Consider the following 22,751-nt stretch of genomic DNA (forward strand, 5'->3'; position numbering starts at 1 on the left):
TTAGGATTTACTGTTGACTTTAAAGTTTCTGAGGTCTCACACTGAATCTAATACAAGAGAAAGTAGAAACATCATTGTACCCACTTGCACAGGTGAAAAATCTCTGAACAGAACACCAATTTCTCAGGCACAAGAAACTCAAATGGTTCTGTAAGGAAAGGACACTGTCAATAGGACAAAATGGCAGCCTACAAATTCAGAAAAAAATCTTCACTAACCCTTCTTCTGATAGGAGGCTAATGCCCAATATATATATATATATATAAACTCAATAAGTTAGACTCCATAAAACCAAATAGCTCAATCTAAATGTGGGGTACAGAACTAAACAGTGAATTTTCAACAGAGAAATCTCAAATGGTTGAGAAGTACTTAAAGATATGTTCAACATTCTTAGACATTGTCCCAGAAAATGTGGTTCATTTGCACAATGGAGTACTATTCAGCTATTAAAAAACATGGATATAATAAATTTTGTAGGCAAATGGATGGAACTAGAAAATATCCAATGTGAGGTAACCCGGTCTCTAAAGGACATGCATGGTATGTACTAACTAGTAAGTGGATATAAGCCATAAAGTTCAGAATACCCATGATATACCCCACATAACCAAAGAAGTTAAATAAGAAGGAAAGCCCAAGTGAGGATGCTTGAATCCCACTTAGAAGGAGGAACAAAGTAGTCATGGAAGACAGAGAAAGAGAAGGACCGGATGGGTAAGGAGAAGGCTATGAGAATATGGCAGGATCAGGCATGGGGAGAGACAGGGAAGAGTCCCAGAGGGTCAGTAGAATGAATGGAAATATGCAACTGTTAGGTGTTAGGATAGGGGAATTTTCTAAGAAGTCCCACAGATTCAGGATGAGGGAGGTTACCCAGAGTCAATGCAGGTGACCTTAGCAGAAATGCTAAGTTGAGGTATAAAACCTGAAGAGACCGCATTTAGTAGGCAGACACGACCTCCAGTAAAGTGATGAGGACACAAACCTACAAATCTTTTGATGCGAAATTAGTTCTGTCTAAAAGAAACACAGAGGTAAAGATTGAACGAAGACTGAAGGAGTGGCCAATCAGTGACTGGCCCATTTTGAGAGCCACCCCATGGGCAGATACCAATTCCTCACACTATTATGCTTGCAGACAGGAGCTTAGCATAGAAATCCTCTGAGTGGCTCTACCAAGACAGATGAAAATACCCACAGAAAAATATTGGATGGAGGTCTAGGATCCTGGTGGAAGAAGTAGGGAAAGAATTGAAGAAGCTGAAGGGAAAGATAAGCCACAGAAAGATAAACAGTATCAAATAACCTGGACCTCTGGTGTGGGGCAATGGGCAGTTCTGACAGCTGGAGTCCAGGAGAGCAGCCACCTTGGAACCCCGGAGACCCACTGAGCATCTGCTCAGAAGGGATGGTAGGAGTTCGGTGATAAGCTCCTGACACCAATGGCTCAGATTTCAGCCCAGACCCCTCACAGCTGCCCCTGCAGGAGATGTGTGCTCTATCAGGCAGACGCTGCATCAAACTCCCAGCATTCTAGCTGGACCTTACACACAGTCATCTGACCACAAGCGAGGCAGGCATGCTACGCCCCATACAATAAAAGGGGTGGTTTGTTCCCTCTTCACTCTTACTCTTCTACTCTTCTCTCATACCCTTACCCTTCCTCTCTAACTCTTGCCCTCTTGCTCTCTCTCTCTCTCTCTCTCCTCTCTGCTCTTTGTTCTCTTCTCTGCCTTTCTCCATCTCCTTCTTTTCTCTCTCTCTCTCCTTCTTCTCCTTTCTTTCTCTCTACTTAACCAGTATATCCTTCCTACAATAAAATAACTCATTCATACATTGCCTCTCTTTTTTAATTAAGGCGCTGAGCAGCAAACAGGTCAGCCCTTGGGAGGAGAGAGACCTGGGCCTCAGCAGCAGGCCCTCTGCCATCCAGGGAGAGAGAGAGCCTCAGCCAGGCAGGCCAGGGCTGCAGCCCAGGCCCCCCTGCTTTTTGGACAATACTCTGGGAGATCTCAGAGACTGAGACACCAACCAAAGAGTATACACAGGCTGGTCCAAGGCCACTGTACTGGCTGGTTTTGTGTGTCAACTTGACACAAGCTGAAGTTATCACAGGGAAAGGAGCTTCAGTTGAGGAAATGCCTCCATGAGATCCAACTGTAAGGCATTTTGTGATCAAGAGGGGAGAGTTCCTTGTGGGTGGTACCATCCTGGGCTGGTAGTCTTGGGTTCTATAGGAAAGCAAGCTGAGCAAGCCAGGAGAAGCAAGCCAGTAAGGAACATCGCTCCATGGCCTCTGCATTAGCTCCTGCTTCTTGATGTGCTTGAGTTCCAGTCCTGACTTCCTTTGGTGATAAACAGCAATGTGGATGTAAGCGGAATAAACTCTTTCCTCCCCAACTTGCTTCTTGGTCATGATGTTTGTGCAGGAATAGAAACCCTGACTAGGACAGCCACTGACATATGTACAGCATAAGGCTGCCATACCTGGCCTTAGTGGAATAGGGTGTGCATAATCCTGCAGAGACTTGGTGCACCAAGATAGGGGATTGCGCTCTCAGAGGTGAAAGGGAGGGGGTATGGGGAGGAACTCTGTGAGGACAGATGGAAGGGGCAACACTTGGAATGTAAATAAATAAAATTTATAATGTCTCTTTTTCTATTTTCCCAAGAGTTTAAAATTGTTTCTCTACTCCAGTTTTTTTTATTTCAAACTTTCATAAATATCACAGGAATGATAATAGAAACTCCTATTATCTTCTTTACTCAGATTCATCAACTGTTAGCACGTTGTTTCACACTCACAACAAATATGTGCACATGTATTTTAGATTTACACATCTAATACACAATGAATTTGCATATGAGATGTAACAATTATTATACATATATGTATAATATATGTATAATATATGCTTATGTTACATGCATACAAGCACACATGTGTACATAGGTCTTTTCCTCATAAACCATTTTAAACATGAGTTAGAGAGTTAGTATCTTTCTACTTGTGCTGACTTTTGACTGCACTTTCTACAGACAGATGAAGGCCTCCCCTTTAGGGCCCAATAGAGTCATCAAAACCATAAAATCTAATATTGGTGTAATGCTCTCATGCTGTCACCCATGGCTAATACACAAATCTTGGCAGATGCCATTAGCACCTGCAATAGTTTCCTAGTGGCAGCAGTGTTGTTTAGAGGCAGCATAAACTCAACCAGTAATGGGGCATCTGGTCCCAGGTTCCTCTTGCTGGCAGGTCTGGATTCTTTCTGTAGGCTGAGGAAAATCTTGTCTACCATATTTAGCTTCAGGCATTTCCATGTATCCTGATTTCTGCCCCCATTTTCAAAACACATCTGCCTCTACTCTCTTTTTTTCCAGTCATTTTCTATCACCTACAGTCCCGAGCCTCCTTCATTCAGGGATCCCTGTCATTGCAGATATGGTTCTGCTAAATAACCTTAGATAATATCCCTTCTCATGAGCTGCCATTTAATTACATCTGGAAAGTTTCTTTGCCTTATAACATGGTATATACACATGTCCTTGAATGAGAATATAAACTTTATGTAGAGCTAGACACAATAACCTCTTGATAACTCCACCTCCAATTTATAGTGCTGAGAGTCACTCCCTCCTGCCTCAGTTTTGTCACCTGTCTACTTACCCTCAATTCCTTCCTTCCTGTTTAACTTCTTATTCCTTTCCAGTATCTGTCTATGCACCGAGTTCTTGATATAACCCCCTACCTTGTATGCATCTCATCTTCTATCTTTTTCTTTAGGCCTTCTCAGTCTTCCTTCATTCATTTATGCACACTTTCCAGTCCATTTACTGATGTTTGTCCTTTACACTGTCCTCTTTTCATCCATCCATTTGTGCTTCTTTCATTCCTTTAATTCATCTGGTCATCTATCACTTTTACTCTCATCTTCATCCTCTTCCATATACTTTACCCATCCGTCAACCAGTCTACATTTCTTTCTTTAGGCCTTAGTCATTACTTCACTGACCTATCCATGTACATATAAAAATATGAGTCATTTTAAGATAAGCATGTAGAACAAGTGAATATTTTAGTAGCAAATAGGATGCTGAAGTTTTACCAGACTATTTAATCTTAACCTTGCTATTTGCCTGCTGTGTAACTTGGGAAAATTCACAATACACATTGCCTCAGTGTTCACAATTTTCATTATGGAAATGATAATAATGCATATTCTATAAGTATTATTCTCAATATATTATTAAGACTTAATAGCTGGGGCTGGCGAGATGGCTCAGCGGGTAAGAGCACTGACTGCTCTTCCGAAGGTCCTGAGTTCGGATCCCAGCAACCACATGGTGGCTCACAACCACCCACAATGAGATCGGACGCCCTCTTCTGGTGCGTCTGACGACAGCTGCAGAAAATTACGCCAGAGCAAGCGGGGCCGGAGCCAGCCTGAGCAGAGGTCCTGAGATCAACAGCAGCCACACACATGATCGAACACAGTCATCTGTACAGCTACAGTGTACTCATACACATAAAAATGAAATAAAATAATTCTTTAAAAAAAAGACTTAATAGCTATGAACAAACAAGTTATCATGCACATAAAAATACAATGAGGTTTACTAGAATACTAATTTAAAAATCTTCTGAGAGCTGTTAAGATGGTTCAGTGGGTAAAGATTTTTGCTATGCAAGCCCAGTACTCTTGACTCTTATTAGAAGAATCCACATAATGGTAGAAGAAGAGATTGACCTGCACAAATTTGTTCTATGACTTGTACATATATGCAGACACACATATACACCTAAACACACATATTACTCAATCATGCACATATACAAAAATAATTTTCAATCCTCTCTTCAGATGCAGACAACCGTAGCATGGCAGTGACCTGTTCAGCTCAATAATCTGTTTCCTCAGCTATTCACATGCTACTGACTCACACTTTGTTGTCCATAAGTGCATTGAAGAACATGGGACTTGTTGGATAAAGGAACCCAGTCTCAACTGAATTAATTTTCTACAGCATCTTCAGGCTGAGCTCTCTGATGTCTCCAAAGCATCTGAAAGTCTTAGGCAACCCTCAGGATATAATTTCTGAGTCCTGTGAGATAAGGGGTAGTGAGCTATCAGCCCTGTTCCTGTTCTGGGTCTGCTAGCTCTATGAACTGTTCATTGAAGACAGTTTAACCAAAATGAAGCTTTCTATGTGATCAGGTATCAGGATGACACTTCTCACTGAAGAATGTACCTATTAATGCATACATTTTTAAAGTCTTTTCTTCTCTTAGATTGAAAGCAAATAGAGGTGTGGTTTCTAAAGAGAGGTGATATTTATTTCATATTTGATGAAAAATAAAATTTAGATGGAAGATTTTTCATGCCAAAGCCCTGTCATGTGATAATAAACATTTGTATCCAGATAAAAGGATGGTTCTATGGTATTTTGAGGAATACATTTACATGGTGGTGGAGACTGGGTTCTGGGGACTTGAAAAGATGATTGTGATAGCTTACCTGGGATATGATTGTGGTTGTAAAGCACAGGTGAACCTAGCGTGTCACAAATACACTGACGCTCATTTTCTTCTGTTTTTTAAAATTATATTTATGGTTATTAGAGCTTTGCCTGAATGGCTGGAAGAGTGTATCAAATTTCTTGAGGTCAGAGTTATAAAAGTTGTGTTATGCCATTTGGATGCTGGGAGTTGATAAGCCCACATCCTCTGGAAAAGGATACTGTGCTCTTAATGGCTGAGCCACCTCTCCAGCTCCGCATACACACTGATACTCACTGACTTTCAAGTAAGCTCTCGAGGTATAATTTGTACACAACAATATTCTTCCTTTCTGGTTTGCAGTTCTGACTTCAGAGGAGTGCACATTGTCCTGTCTCTGCCACAGTTAGATGTAAAGAGCTCCATTTCCCTGAAACCTTTCTTCCCATGTATTCAACTTGTCCTCCCATGTCGGCTTCAGCTGATGAGCACAAATGTGTGTTTTGTACATGTTTTTCCTTCTTCAGGATGCCATATGCATAGAAGTTGGGTGTTGTAAACAAAATGGTATGTGGCAATGACCACTGCTTTCTTAAATTAAAATAATATGAGGAGCAGTGTGAAGCATCTTTGTTTCAGCTTCTATAAGCTGGTCCTTTGAAAAATATCCTGTCCTTCAGATCAGAGTGAACAAGTTCAAATACTAGCACCACCACTCAGTACCCAGTCATGTGTGGATATTTATCTTCTAAGAGCTTGATTCCTGACACACACACTCCAGTAGAGTCTGTGTGACAAGTCCAAAAGCTTGGCTGCAGTCCTGAGGCAAAACGTTTCAAGGAAACTGGTCTCTTGGAGGTCCTTGGCATCCCATAATGTGGACGTGGTCCAGATTTGTCCTTGCGATAGTCAGTGGAGGGTTTTACATGCTTTGTTTCAGTATTGTTCTATTATAGGCATAGAGGTGCCCCCAAGGAATGATTTGACAAATAGCCAAGTTAGATTGGACATTGTTTCCTGGCCTCTACCAGTCTTCCAACATCCTAGTCAATGCTGAGCCAACCCTTGGCTTGGATTTTCATAAGAATGTTACTTATTCAGATGAAATGCCTCCAGTCTTGAAAGAGAGAAAACAGGCATTGCAGTTTACTGGATAAGAGTCAATAAATCCAGAGCAAGTTCAACAATGTAAACTTAGAATTCTCATTACAGTCATGTATGGCAGACTACATTACTTAATAGAAGAAAGTTGGTGGTCTCCTATGGTAAATGGAGGTCCCCCACAAATACTTAGAACAACAACTGAGTCACTCCCATAATTTACAAAGGTATAGGAAGAAGGTGTGGATTGTGGTCTAAGAAGGAACTAGAGTACTTCAGATCAGGCTGACTTTATCTCAGTTGTAACCATTGCCTAGTTCCTGCTGATTTTCATGTATGCATTTTCTGTTTTGTTTAAAGAATTATTATATATCAGATGACCTTGATGTACCTTGGCTGTTGTATTACCTAACTTCCTTCTTTCTTCTGTCTGTAATGACCATAAAAGTCTGATGCTTACTTTGAGAAATTACTCAGATTCAGCACTCTCTTGTGTTCATGTCTGTTGTCTGTTTGTCACTCACTGACTCCTTGTCCACCTGAGTACCAGAACCCTGATTCTCCCGGGTTGAGGGATCCCAACAGGGTTGGCCTACAGCAGATTCCTAATCTAGAAATTGGAGTATAGTATTCATCTTTAGAAGTAAGGAGATAAAACAATAAAGTAGATAACAACAAAAGCATGTTTTCTCCTGGGGATCTGACAACAGAAATGCTGATGAGTTGATGTTTTAACTTCTCTGGTTGACAGCTGAGAACAGGCCTTCAGTGATCATGGGCATGTGACTTAAATTTTTGGTGCCTCAAATTTTATCTAATGAATTTGTGAGAAAGGGTGTACATATCTTTCATATGATTGCAATCATTACATTCAATGAAACACATTGAATAGGATGTCCTCTGAACAACCCAAAGCTCTTGTAAATAAGAATGATGCAATATATCAACTTTAAACTGTACATTATACAGGTGATATTCATTTTGGAATGTTCCATATTCATATTGTTAAATTATGCCCAACAGCTAATCAAATTTTTTAAATTTTTATTCACTTAGTTTTTAATTGACCTTTAGTTCACATTACTTAAAACCTATTTTTAAAGTATATTTTTAAATAAGTTTTGATATATTTTAAGTGTTGTATTCCACAAGCAATATGAGGGAGGAAGGGGAAATGAGGAGGAAGGTTTAAGTTGGGATATGAAAGTGTAGGGCAGTAAAGCAGAAGAGAAACAGATATGTAATGCTTGAAAATTCATAAGGAAACCAGCTATTTTATGTGCTTCCTAAATGTATATCCATGTAAAGGAGTTTAATTGGAGTTACCCCACACTGAGGATTATGTTTCTTCCAGATGCTGGTGGCTCTGGTGTAATACCCAGCCCAGGGGCTCTAATGTAATACCTGATTATAGCTTTGAATTGTATGTTTGCAATGATTGATAATACTTATCTTTTCCCAAGGGCTCATTGGCCACTTGTATATTTCTGTAGGGAAATGTCTACATTAACTCTTTGCTAGCTTTTAAACTGTGTCATATGTTGTTTCTGACTGGGTTACATTTTTTCATTAGTTTGCATACAAGCTTTTTTACAGGGTATGGTTTGCATAGTTTTGCAGGTTACGCTTTTACTTTTCTCATACTAAGAAGTACATGCATATTGAAAAAGCACAATCCACCTGATTGCCTGGGTTTTTAAATGATATTGTTGTTGTTGTTTTTTATTTTTATTTTTTGCTTGTGGTTTATATCATACATAGATCATGAAGTGCAGACTAAGCTCAGCTTATTGGAATCTAATGTTGTTCCTGTTTTCTTTTGATATCGTTACAGCTTTGGGGCATATTTTAAATTACTTTAACCATTTTCAACTCTTCTTCATTAGAAATAGGACTTCTTGATTGTGGCCACCCAGTCATCAAAGAGTCATTAACGTAAAAAGCATTTTATTTGTTGTATTGGGTAGTTTTAGCACCTTAGTAAAAACATTAAATAGTTGTAAAGGTAATGGTTCAGTTCCTGGCTGTCAATTTCACTTGACTGATCTTATACATCTGTCATTACGCCTACACTCCACTGCCTTCATTTTTTGCCTTTGCACTGAGCTTGACAATTGAGAAGTCAGTAACGTACCTTCCCCTCCCCCACACCCTACATTGCGATTATTTTCATTACAGCAAGTGCATATTAAATCTTTAGCTGGTATGTCTAAATTGTCTGTTTTCCCTCATATTAATGCTGCCGTGCTTTCCGATGAGGCCCGCGTTGTTTGTATATATGTTATTATGCTAGCTATGGCTATGGGATGAATTGGCATTTCCATTTCTATAGCATGCCCAGCTTTATCTTTGATGACAGCTTCTGCCTTAAAGAGTATTTTCTATATCAGCCTAAGTTTTCCAGAATTCCCTTAGTTTGTGCTTAGCTGATGAATCTTACTCTTTTCTTTCCACATAATGTGTTCATTTTAAGTTAATATGCATCTCCTATAGACAGCACGTAGTTGAATCGTTTAAATTTTCATTTATATTTTTCAAGTCTCAGCTTTTTTACTAGAAAATTTAATCGTTCCTATTTAAAGTAACTGCTGATAAGGTGAAATTTATACGTCCTAAGCTGTGATTTGTCTTCTACATGCCTCCTGCCCTTTTGTTCCTCTATGCATCTATTGCTGACTTCTTTTAAATTAAATAAATATTGGGTAGAATTTTAATTGGCTTGTCAGTTTATTGTAAATTAACCTCTTAATGGTTCCCCCAGGATTACCATTAACATCTAATTTTATAACAATAAAGCCAGATTAATACAGCTTTATTGTCATTATCATCATCATTATTAAACTAAGGCCCCAGGCATGCTCAGCATGTTCTCTGTCTCTGAGTAAATCTCAGGTACAATGTCAACTGGATTTCAAACATATTAACACTTCACTCATTTACATTTTTTTGTGGTGCTAGAAAATGAGCCAGGACCTGAGGCATGCTAGGTAAGCTCTCTACCACTAAACTCCAAATCCAGCAACAGCTTTGCTTTATATACCTCCATATTTTGTGTTCTCTCCATTTTCATGCTAATACTATAACATAAATTACATCATTATATGCTGTACGCTTTTTGCCACAGTTTTTAAATAACCATCTTATATATTTGTATTTCAAATCTAATATGAAGCTGTACCATAAGCAAAATTACTTTTATAATGTCATATTTACCTAATTTTGCCAATAACTGTGTTACTTCCTTTCATATGGATTGAAGTTATGTCCCAGAACATTTAATTTGAGCAAAAAGATACATACTTATTTATGTACATTGTGCATTTATTTATTTATTATTTATTTATATTTATTATAAGATAGATCTTCTGGTAACACTTCAGTTTTTAAAATAAATCTGTGTATGTAAGTTTCTCACTCATTTTTGAAGGGCAGTTTTCCTATGTGTAGAATTGATGGTAGCCATAATAGTGTTTTCTGTTATTCTGAGCACATTCAAACTGTCATTTAACTACTGTGCAGCTTCCATGGTCCCTGTTCTGAATTAAGCTCTGACTCTTACCAAGGTTCCTGTACATGATGATTCATTTTTATTCTCTGCTTTCAAGTTCTCTGACTTTGAAATTTAAAAAAATTTTTTCTGTCATGTTCTTCGCTGCCCTCCAAAGGCTAGGGGTTAGGGGTTCACATCCTTTCTTTGGAAATGTAACCCTTATAGTGTTCTATTATTTGGGATTTGGGAAGCTGAATCCAGCTTCTTTCCAAAATCTTACCACATCCATAAATTTTCTGCAAAGTGTTCCCCTATAAAGAAATAATGATCTCCAGCTGGAAAAAAGATCATAATCTTTAGGTGTATTTATGAACAGCCTATTAGATGTTGAGAAGCAGGCACATGAGATTATGTTCATACTGGTTCTGGCAGGAGACACTCTTGCCTATATCAAAGGAGCCAGTAGCCTTGGTTTTGTATTCTTCTATGATTTTAACATGTAAATGAAGCTATGACATGTGAGAGTAGTTTTCATGGATTACCAAACTGATATATGGACAATAAAAATTCATCTACATATGATCTGCATCTCTAATAGATACAGAGCCACTGGTTTGAGCTAATTAGAAAATTTATCCACCAGACATTTGGTAAGAATGGCAAAGACAGTGTTGTTTACTTTCTGAGAATAATGTAATAGGAGGAAGTGATGGAACTCAACACCTGACACAACAGAAATACATGGAAATTTATATCAAGTAACAGAATGGATGGTCAGATCAGGAATTTGCTTAGATGTTAATGTTGGCAGATTGGCTGATTCTTGTTCCTGGCTTTGCAGGTCAAAAGTCTTAAATTTTAAGGGTGAGCAGTGAGAAATTTGATCAGATATCAAAAAGTTGGAGATACTGACAAAATAACAATAGCATAAGACACTTCTTTACAAAAACAGAATTGAAGCTAAGGCTTTGTTAAGAAAGGGTCACCAACCCCCCCTACACACACACACACACACACACAGAGGAAACTACAGGAAATGCTGCATTATCTTATATAAAGGATATTATAAAAATATTAATCAAGATTCAATCAAATTTGCCTGAAGTAAACAAGGAAGCTGTGTTTTGGATAAATCCTTTGAGATTTATGACTGATAGTTAAACCAACTCATTGAAAGCTTATTAAAATTCCAAGAAAAGTGTAAAATTAACAAATAACAATGTGACTTGAATTATACCAAGCAACTCTCAAATGGAGATTAACCCTTTGAGACACTATAGCACATTAGATTGGCTCCAGGGCATTTTCTGTGCAGCTATAACTATGTGTTTTTATGAATGGTCTGAACAATAAAGTATAAATTGCCTTGTGAAATTTTAGAGAGAAGCATTTTGGTCATGATGACGGGCCCATTGGAGAATGTAACTGGCTTTTACAAGGCCCCGATGAGGGAGTAATACACAGGCTAGATGAAAAGAAATGACATGTAATAGGCTAGGTATGGAGGACTGCCCTTGAGAGGCAATAATAAACCCACAAATAATAGTTGGCAAACAGCGTTTCAGCTGTACCTAAAAGAAGACTTGATCAAAGCACATCACAAACATTTCTGAATTTTTGACTTATTAGAACTCTCCCAGAAGAAGATATTGATTGATTTGACTTGGGATAGTGTGACGAAGAAAGAAGCAGAGGGCATTTTATTCCCTTAAACTGAAAGTGTTCCCTGAGTCTGTTTTGTAGGCCCCCTTCAACACATACATGGATACTCACCAGGTCTGTATTTTGCCTTTCCTTGACCTAGTTAAGGGATATCAACATTGCCTATTTTGATTACAGCAATGAAGGAATGCCAGGATTGGTTCATAAGGAGGGATGAGAAGGAAACTGAACCGGCAAAAATGCAATCTGAAGCCACTGTACACACTAGAGCTATACAGGACCTTCAGAAGCATACCAGGCAAGTTTAAACACCCAGAGCTTACACACTCTTGAACAACTGAAGTTTTTTGCAGGTCTTCATATCTGCCTACCACTAAGCCTTAGGATGTAGGCTATGAGCATGCCTGGCTATCTCTGCAGAATCTATCTCCTTATAATGCACAATAGCCTCACTTGATATTTATCTGGAGACATATCTCAGAGCAAACTCCAGCACACAAATTCTTCCACTTTTAGAGTCAAGTTGAGCTCCCAGCACTTCTAAGTGCTGTTATGCCATAGGCAGCTCAGGTTAATGCCAATTGTCTTTGATTTACTCATTCTTGTGAATCGTTCTAGGTCTCTACTGAATTATGATTTCTTATTTTTCTCTGTGTCTCTTTCCTAGACTCTCGTATGTGTGTGTGTGTGTGTGTGTGTGTGTGTGTGTGTGTGTATTTGTGTGTGTTTACTTGTGTGTGGAGGCCAGAATTCAACCTCATTTATTACAGAAACCCTAGGTTTTTATGACAAGATCCCTCACTTGGCCTGTAACTAACCAATTAACTTAGGCTGACTGGTCAGTGACCTTCCTATTTCTACTTCCCCAGTGCTGGGATTACAAATGTGTGCCACTACATCCACTTGACTTTCATGGGTGCATGGGATCCAATCCAAGTACCTCACTCATGAAAGGCAAGCTATTTACCAACTGAGCTATGTCCCCAGCCCTTTCATGGATTATTCACCTTCTCAGAACTGAAATATGATTTCACCTATGATTCTATCCATCAGTTCAGTTCTGTATGGTATAGTGTTTACCCCATTAAATATTTACTCTGGCTTCTATTTCTCCATCCTCAGGCCCCACTCTAGTATTATTGAAGGTGACATATCATTAGAACTGACCAGATGGGTAGGTAATTGATGTGATAGATGTCACCATGAAACAGGTGACTCAGCTCAACTGTGGGAATACATGATTGCTGAAATAATGCTGACCTCTTCTGAGATTCCTTGCCCTGGAGAATGTTATATTTATTGGTATATATGATATGCCTGCATAACTGGGAGGAAGATGTGATTAATAACTCACATGAAGCTGAAAAACTGAACAATCATTGCAGGACTGTCTCATCTTTGGATTTGAAGAAGATGAAGCTCTCCAAGCTGTCTCTGTAAGAATGCTCTTCAGCATTCTTACAGAGACATGCCTGGATAGAGTCATGATATGAAACTGAACATGAGCTGCCCAGCTGGGGTTCTCAGACAGGAAATATCTCCTTTTAGTACCAGAAAAATAACTCTTTTCTGATGCTTTGATGCATTTTTGCTATAGTAAAAGGGATTCGAGTAAATATTCACAGTTTTCCAAACATATTTGAAGATTGGAAATATTTGAAGTCTTGGTAACTTATGAAATTCATATAAATCAGAACACAGAATCACAGAATCCTACATCATGAGATATGCTATTCCTTAGGTCCTCTAAATTCTTCCCATGAGGCCTGGCTCTGGGTGTTCAAGGGCCTTAGTGTTCTGCGTCTTTTATACAGCCTGAGGGCTATGGTTGCATGCTGTTCAAAGCCATGGAAGGTTCTGATGTTCCACAGTTCATGTAATTGAATCCCTTTTCCATTCCTCAGTACATTGAACAGTCCAGAACACTTAATATTTGCAACCAGTATATGACCTATAGTACTCACTTTGAAAGAGTTACTTTCTACTAAATGACAACAGCAAACCTAGTTTAAATTAGTAATCTCTGTCTTGCTTCTGCCTTCTCTTTACTACCAAGTGTGCACATATGTACACACAAAACTTCTCACTTGCACACAACAAAAGATGATATTTATGACATGGGGAATACATAAGTTCCTTGGACTGTGGGTTTCTGGCCTATATTGATGGGACTCCAGGAAGACTCAGAGATTTTTCATGGTCTCCTACCCTGAGGATAGGCAGGTTTTTCTTGAGCAGTACAACCCTCTGTGGCCACAATAACCAGTACCTAACTGCTACAGATTCGCATTGGCCTTCCTACTCCCTGACTGAAAAGAACCAGGTAAATATCCATGATTCAAGAGTTGCAAGCTTGTGGCTCATTCAATTACAGAAAAGTCTCTACCATTTGGCAGCTATTAAACAGAAACTTCTGTTAATGAAGTCTTCTACTTAGCAACCAAGGGAGGATAACTGATGTTTAAATGATAACCCAGAGGGTTAGGGGATTCTGAATAGTTTTCTAAAACATCAAAGAGTGATTAATATTCCTAAAGTATCCTGCAATGCATTTTTTGTTGAGCACCACAAAAACAGAGAATAAAAAATGAGTAAAAAGACATGCTTAGGAAACAAAGATGATGTTAATTATTAGATCCAGAGCACTAGAGAGAAATCTGTAGAATTTCAGAGGTGAGAAAGGAACACCTGTCATTTGCACAGAAAATAAAGACAAATTATGAGCCACTAGTTCCTATCCCTTCTTGACTCGTATCCATTAGTGTCATCTAATTCATTCTTCCAGGGAAACATAGAAACAGGTAATAGGCCTATACCATAGCTTGCATTCTCTACAGTTGCTTTTTCTGTCATCTATAGCTCCAACGTGATAGAAACTCTAACTCTAGAGTCATGCATGACATCTGTGATACAGAAGATGGTGGTGGAGAGTGCAAGCTCAGTAGTCATTTCCTCAGCTGTCCAGCTGTGGGAAATGGAATTAGTTTGTGGACATCACTGGGTTTTGGAAGTTCTTAAAAACATGAGATAATTGGATATTTATAAAGTGACCAAAACAGGACAACATATAGGGAATAGTTGATAAATATATCAAATAGGAAGCTTAAGTAAAAAGAAACATTTTAGATTAGGCTATTTGGGACTGTGCATTGCCTTATTCTTCAGAGAGTTTAAGTCACTCTGTTCTGCCTTTTACAATTTCTATAAGTTGGGATGCCATATCAATATGCCACACAACCCTCCAGGACCACGTGAACTGGGCCGCTCCTCCATGTAATGAAAACTGTGCCTCCAATACAGAGATGGACATCAGCCACAGTTCTCCCTTGTCTGCAAACCAGAACTCTGACATTTGAAAAATATTTAGGATTTTGTGTTGTAGTGCCATCTCTTTTATTTTTACATTTTTTCTCATTTTGTAGCAAATTATCTCAAACTTGGTGAAACTATCAATCATTTATACATTGAGGATTGGAATGAGTAAATTTTAGAAAAGAAAGGAAAAATTACTACTCTTGAGATTTCTTTAAGGCCAGCAGTTCTACAGTGTAGTCACTTTATCAGACAGAAATGCCTCCTTTTTCCACTGGTTCTGATAAAAAATAAATGGCCATTAAAGTAGGACTTTACAGCTAATGGATTTCCCCATTTTTCTTTTAATTAGTTCTTCTAATTTTTCTTCTTATTAATGAATTTGTTTCTTGTCTCATTGTCAGTGTTCATTTATATAGTAAAGAATGGGTAGGAAAACCTAAAAAGCAACCAAAATGGGGTGCCTGAGTGTTCAGTGAACTCTGAATCATGCTAGCTTTGCCTTCTCATCAGTGAATACACTGTTTTATTCTTTTGTAGCACCTAGTCCACAAGCCTGGAAATTTCACATCTATTCCTCTGAATTTCTCCATTCCTCTCTACTCCACTCTTTCCAATCTCTCTTTACTAAAACATGTCTCTAAATTATACTCTCAGTGCAAAATAATCCATGACTCAGACTGAAAAATGTGATACTGCAGGGCATAGATTTATAAAATTTATTGTTTTTTCATTTTTGGCTATTTTATTTATTTACATTTCAAATGTTATCCCCCTTTCCAGTTAAATCCCCAATCCCTTATCCCATCCCCCTGCTTTTATGATGGTGCTCCCCTACCCACCCACCCCTTCCTGCCTCAGAGCCCTAGCATTCCCCTACAGTGGGTCACGGAGCCTCCACATGACCAAGGGGGCTCCCCTCCCATTGATGCCAGATAAGGTAAGTTACATGTGCAGCTAAAAACACAACACAATCCTGCATAGCTGCTGATTATTCCAGTTATCATCCAAAAGTACTTTGGTAAGGGTTAATTGGAATAAAGTTCATTTTGCTAAGACTCTGGTGAAGACAGAGATGTGGATGTGAGCTCAGTGAGGACAGGCTGGCTGGAAATTCCTTAGCTGAAGGGACTGGAGCAGCAAACTGAGGGAATGCTGAGAACCAGCAAGCTAGCCAGGTCAGTGTGTCCTGACCTTGCAGTCTCTTGCTGCTGAACACTCACTTCTGGTAGTCCCTAATAGTCATGTTTCTTCTTCAATTGCAGTGGAGAGATGATTTGTTTTTATGTCTTGTATGATGATCTCTCTGATCTAACTTTGGTGGTGGTGAGGGGAACCTTTTTTTCCTAGTCAGAACTATCAAGTGTCTGACAAAAGAAATTTAGTATTCCATTCTGGTGTTGCGAGGTATATTAACAGACAAGACAGGAAGCAGACAATCAGATCTGTAGAGCTGGGCTGTTTGGGAAGCATCACACTGCAGACTCCTAGTTGGTTCCTCTAGCTCAGTGCTCTGTAGAACACACTTAAACAAATGCAGCACTTCTGTGAATTAATATCCTTTTGGACTCTGCAACATTCTGAGAGAACAGTTTAAACCTTTTCACAGAGACAGATAGACTTGTTTCCCCAATTTTCTCTAGGCAAGTCCCACTAACATTATGTATTCAACCACCCCTGATAGGATTTCAAAATTAAGAGCACTCTATATCTTCTCTGCTAGAACATGTTGTATAGGCTTCCTTCAGATTTCTAGATTATGATATTTTGTTTTAATTTTTACATTTCATGCTACAAGATTTATTCATTGCCCTTAAGAAAATCATTTTGTTCAGCATAATAATTTCCATTCCTGCACTCCGTCCCCCTTTCTCTCTGTCTTTGTATTGAAGATGCACCTTCAGTACTCAGGAGTACAATCTGCAAGTTAGGTAGTGAGCATGAAAGGTTGCATCTTCTTAGCTACTAACAACTAACTCGGGGGACCCAAATCAAACTTGATAGCCCTTTGTTCCTCAGTGCTGAGCTTGAATATTTGTCCATTTTGTAGATACCACTCAGAAGTTTGTACACTCATCAATCACTGAGGTCAGCAGTATAATTTCCAGAATATATATTTCTAATGCATTTCACTTGGATCTCAAGCTGTGGTGTTCTTTGATCCACAATTCTATTCTTACACAGGATTAAATGATGTCACATTACAGTATTTTATGAATATACTCTTAGGTTGTACTCACAGTGATTGTCCAGGAAATTTTTCAAAAAAAAATATGTTATTATATATGTGTCTGTGTGCCTATATCTAGGTTCATGTGTGTGCAGTCAGGATTCCAGAAGAAGGTGTTGTTTTTCTTAAGGCTGAAGTTACAAACAACCTGTTGTGAGCTACCCTATATGGGTGTTGGAAACCAAATTCCAATCCAGTGTAAGAGTTGCAAGCTCTCTTAACTACTTAACTTTATTATCAGTCCCTTCAGTAATTTCTAACTGTTAGTTTCACATCTCAGTCAAGTCTATTTTTTCTCACATTTCCAACATTTATCGGCCTTCATTTTTAAAATATGAATCTCATCATTTACCACCAATTCATCATCCATTTACTGTCACCCATCTAATATAGCATCTCTCCACCCATCCATTTGCCATTTAAGCAAACTGTTCATACACTCATCTATCCACTTACTCATCCAAGTTAGATCCTTGGAAGTGCACAATGAACTAAAAGACAGATGAACAACTGAGGGTGAGTATAGTGAAATCTGAGTCAAGGAAGAGAAGCTGGTGAGCACCCATATTTTCTATGCTAAGAAGAATGGACATCACCTTAAAGCTCAGTAGACACTACCTGACGCTATACTAACTTGACTGCTGATGTTATGGAAAAGACATTTGTGAAGTGGTGACATTATAATCAGTAGCCAGGAAAAGAAGAACCCATTTGACAAATTGTATCAAAATAGATATCTGAAGATGGAAAAAAAATGCAACCAGGAAGAATGACAGCCTGAATCACACTAGTAGAAAGAGATACTGTTGGAAGAAAGGAACCTAGATTGGAACAAGGAAGGAGAGTCACAATATTTAATAATAATGGAGTGATAGAAATGTCCATACAGGAGCTGTGCATGATATCAGATATTCATTGGGTGGCTGAATATGCTTTAGTCAGTGGCTATCTTGATGACACTTGGGCAGTCACTCACACCCATCTTGAAGTAAGCTATCTCTACATATATGCCCTGTACTCTTTAAGCCTTCTATAAGAGCTAGCCAAATTAATGATAGACATCACTTAATGACAGTGACACACTCTTGTAAAAATGTATTATTTAGTGATTCTGTAGTTGTGTAAATACCATGCAATGAATGTAAACCAATATGCTACAACACATCCTTCATCAAGTTGCCATTATTCAACCCATAAATCTTTCTAACTTATTCTTTATCTATGAGAAAGAAACCTATATGGTATAATAAATAAAGTAATAAGGGAACCACTGGGTAGAGATGTTTTAATGATGTGAGAAGTGAGTGCATAGATGAGCATGGTGACAAACAGGTGCAGTCGCAGCACTTGAGAGTATAAGTTAGGAGGATTGTTAACCTCCTAACTAGGCAAGCTAGATTACATTGTAAAACATGGTCTCACAGAAAAAAAAAGAAAAAAATCAAATAGAGGAATCAGACCTAGCTGATTGGTGACTATGCCAGAATAACATTCAGTCATGAAAAATTGACTTAAACCAGATGGGAGCTGTCACTTGCAAGTTTCAGAGAGAAGTAGAAAAGAGACACACCAGTTAACACTCGCCTTGCTTAGCAGATTATATATCCCACATATTGGTTATATTTCCCATTTAAGAAGGTTTCATCTTTATAGTTGTCACATAATGTTCTGGGGCATTCTAGAACTTCCAAAGATTTGCATTAGGGTGGATATTTGGTGTAGATAGAAGGTTGCTGATGAAAATAATTAAAAAATATAAATAAGAGTACTTGTTAATTAAAAGTCCTGACTAATATAATAAAGCAATTTTATTTTTGAAGTAAAGGTACAAAGGGGTGCATATTACTATGGTGAATTTACAGACAGCAGGCAAAATGTCATGAGAAATAAAGGATGATAAAAAAGGAAGTGAAGTGCACACAGTAGATCAGCATTGCTCTGATTTCCATGTTGTTTTGACTCACCTAGGTTATGAACATGGTATAAAGGATAGATAAGAGGAGAAATGAAAGATAATTGAATAAACACATGGAAAACAGAGGGACTTCAAGAAGGAGAAAAGAAAGGAAGAACAGAATCCAGGAGGGGAGGAACCAACGAGGGGTGCTGACCAGTTCTGTATAGCAAAGGTTTATGATTTCAGTGATACTGGATGAGAGATCCAGAATAATCAGTAGCTATCCTTTGTATGATTGTGTGAATTAGCTACAAATAAGACTGGGTGTTTGAAGGTCCTGGGTATATTCTTGCCAAGCTTAGGTATATGACTAGATTCTAAGCCAAGTATTATCTGGTATAGGATCCAGACAAAAGAAAAATTATGACCTATAAATTGAAACTTCAGGTAAGTAGATGGGTCAATAAATGAATAAATAGGAAACTAAGTGGAGGGATGGGTAGGTGAAGAGAGGAATAGATGGATGGTGGAGAGAAGGATGGGTAGAGAATCATTAGATTCTCAACATATGATGTTCTATAACTCAAACTAACTGACTAGTGTACATTTTGACTTTATTTATTACATAGTATATTACATAAAGCCACTCTAAGACTGGTATGTCATTATCAAACTGTGAAGAAACAAAGGTACTAAGAGCTGCTGTAGGGAAATTGGCACTGGGACAATCAGTAGAACTCATCAGAAATTCACCAGTGCTTCCTTACATGTTAATTTGTGTATATGCATGTTGGCTTATCATTCATTAAAAATTAACCACACATATAAACATCACATCAATCAAGACAGTTAACTTTGCAATTATCAAACTACATAGCCATACCATCCCTTCCCAGTTCATCCCTATCTTAATCTCTGTAAGCTTCCAATATCTTATTTAAGCTCCAGAATGTGAGGCAAGTGGACTGTGCCACCAGAGAGAGGACATGGTAAGTTTGAAGCAGGTTCAAAAATCTAGGAGAAATCTCAATTGAGAACAACAGGCTTTAGAACCAGCTCCAAGCCAGGGTCTACCTGTCCTGGAACACATAACCATAACACACCATGGAGAGGACTATGATAATCAGTCATATGGCATAAAAACTTAAAGAGTTCTCCATGCTAATTAGGTATCTAGATAGCCCCAAAATATTTAGCTAATGAGCTGTCCTTCCTGAGCATCCCTTGCAAAAGGTACTTAATCCCTAGTTGACCCTGAGTAAGACACATACATTCACATCTGACATAACAATAAAACAGTTTGGACAATAAAGGACTGTCTCCTTCATTAAGGTTTGCCTCTTGGAGGCCTAATCATAAGTATTGTGCCTAAATCTCCCAGAGAAGGCCTCTCTTCCAGCCCCTCCACACCTTCAAGACTTACTCTGAGACAGATAGGATTTTATCCTGTCTACAGAAGCCCATGCCTGAAGACTCTTGCTCATTCCCACTCTTCCCATCCAAAGCAGCATCTGGGTACACAGGAGATTGATAACTATAGTATCTGTCCCAGGCCCTACTGATTCTCATCTGGGAAAAGACAGGCTGAGACTCCCCTATCTAGGATTGTGCTATTCACTGACATGTAGCCTGACAACAGAGAACATTATTTCTCAAATCTTACACAAATGGAAGCATGTCACATTGTTATTTTCAAGTTATCTTTTTTTCCTTCAAGTATCACTTCTGTGACACTCATCCAAAGTTTATCAACTGCCTACATTCTTTCTTAGATTTTCTTAGCATGACACACTGACTTTTTAAGACATTGATTTCCCAGTATAGCGGCACAGTTTTCTATAGCCTCATATTCACTTGATTTGAGCTAAAACTCCAAAGTTCATGAAATGTTGAGGTGATCAATCAGTATTGCATAAGTGATGTGTTAGCATGACATGCTGACTTTTTAAGACATTGATTGCCCAGTACAGTTGCACAGTTTTCTATAGCTTCATATGCACTTGATTTGAGCTAAAACTCCCAAGTTCATAAAAGGTGATCAATCAGAATTGCGTAAGTGATGTGTTTTCCATGTTCAATACTTATTTCTCACGTAGACACTCAGCCTGAGGAGAAGGATTTGCTCACTGGAACTGACAAAAAAATTCCTCTATGAGATTCAGAATGTATAATACATGTGTGGCAAAATGAGGAGCCTGTCTCAATACTTTAGAGTGGGTAAATAAAGGCAGATAGGGGTCCAGGAACAACATCATTCAGGGCAGTGATGGATTGAGTTGCTTGTGCTTGGGTTTAGACTTTGTGGACATCTTACAAATTGTTAGAGCAAACAACAAAAAAACAAATATAGAATCAAATAGTCAGGGCATCAGTTGAAAGAGAAAGGGCTGTCCATAGAATTAGAGGGCACAAGTCCAGTTTTGATTCAAAAGAGGATTGGCCAATGTTAATAAGGCTACTGTAGGTAGTTATGCTTGTCATGGACAACATGATTCCAGGAGATACTATGAAGTCCCCAATGTGAACTACAGAGGCTGCAGTATCAGAAATTGCTCTTGGTAAGACAGAAGCTTGGTACCAGAGAGCCCCATTAAAAAAGAACTGATTATCACAAGATTTCTGTTAGTTAAGAGAAAGACAAGGCTAAATAGCCAACATAGGATGGCAGAGAGCATCATACAGGGAAGTCCTTTCTGGTAAGTAGAACTCTAGGATAATCAGGACTAAAATTTTTGCATGAGTAGTGTGGGTAAATTACAAGGGCATGTTGATGTTTGATGATTCCTTAGATATCCCTTGGTTTAGAAGTATCTTAGTATTTTACTGCTGTTAACAGACACCATGGCCAAGCCAACTCTTATAAGGACAATATTTAATTGGGGCTGGCTTACAGGTTCAGAGGTTCAGTCCATTAACATAAAGATGAAGCATGGGAGAGTCCAGGCAGCCTTGGTGCAGGAGGAGCTGAGAGTTTTACATCTTCAACTGAATTCCAACAGGAAAAGACTGGCCCAATATGGTTAGGAAGAGGGTTCATCTCTACAGTGACACACTTCTCCCAACAAGGTCACACCTACTCTAACAAGGCCATACCTCGTAGTAGTACCACTCCCTGGCACAAGTATATTCGATCCACCAAAAAGAAGGTGAAAAAATCTAATTTAATATGTGCAGGAGCCTACAAGATAGAGGGATTCTGACCTGTAATTTAAAACTCTGCTTGTATATACTACTAGGACTTATTGCAGGGAATAGAATGGCCCTTACTTGTTGCAGAGAAGGCTGGAATAAAAGAAGAGATCCCAGGCTTATCTTTAAATTAACCTTCAAAGGCATCTGAAGCCCCTAGAAACTCAATGTCACATCACTAAGTGTCTTTGTTACATCACAGATTGTTCATAACACTCACAGAGACACAACAAACAACATTTTCAGTGCTTAAGTAGTGTTAGGGACAACTTTCCTTAAAAGACCAAAATATGTCTCCTACAGGAATTAATTAAAGAGATTTTTATAACTATGAGTGGATTGCATATTACAAAGCATTGGCAATTTC

This window comes from Mastomys coucha, unplaced genomic scaffold (assembly GCF_008632895.1).
Source record: "Mastomys coucha isolate ucsf_1 unplaced genomic scaffold, UCSF_Mcou_1 pScaffold15, whole genome shotgun sequence".
Lineage (NCBI taxonomy): Eukaryota > Metazoa > Chordata > Mammalia > Rodentia > Muridae > Mastomys > Mastomys coucha.